This window comes from Propithecus coquereli, unplaced genomic scaffold (genome assembly GCF_000956105.1).
Source record: "Propithecus coquereli isolate 6110/MARCELLA unplaced genomic scaffold, Pcoq_1.0 Scaffold287, whole genome shotgun sequence".
Classification (NCBI taxonomy): Eukaryota; Metazoa; Chordata; class Mammalia; order Primates; family Indriidae; genus Propithecus; species Propithecus coquereli.
Window position 1 is genome coordinate 1,336,215 of NW_012148474.1, and position 371 is coordinate 1,336,585.

Sequence of the window (371 nt, forward strand, 5' to 3'; positions counted from 1 at the left end):
ATTATGTCCCTAGATGTCACAAATATTCATCTTTTATCCCTTCAGTGTTTTATGTAGCATATCTGTCATTTAATGGTATGAACACACAAAAATATTTTTTCACTCATTTTGTTGTCAGACATGTCTACAAAATTCAATACCAAGTGACATTTGTTCTCAGTTCCTTATGTTTAGTTCAAGGTTATAAATAATATTTTCTTTCCTAATCTGATCAACAAAATTACTTTTTTTTAACTTTTGCCAGGGTAAATATTAAATTTTCATCATCTATTCAACATAATTCCACATTTTCGTCTAAAAATAATAAAATCCTTATATAGTGAGAATTATTTCAAAACATATTTTAAGGAAGAAATATACTTGTTAGCAGA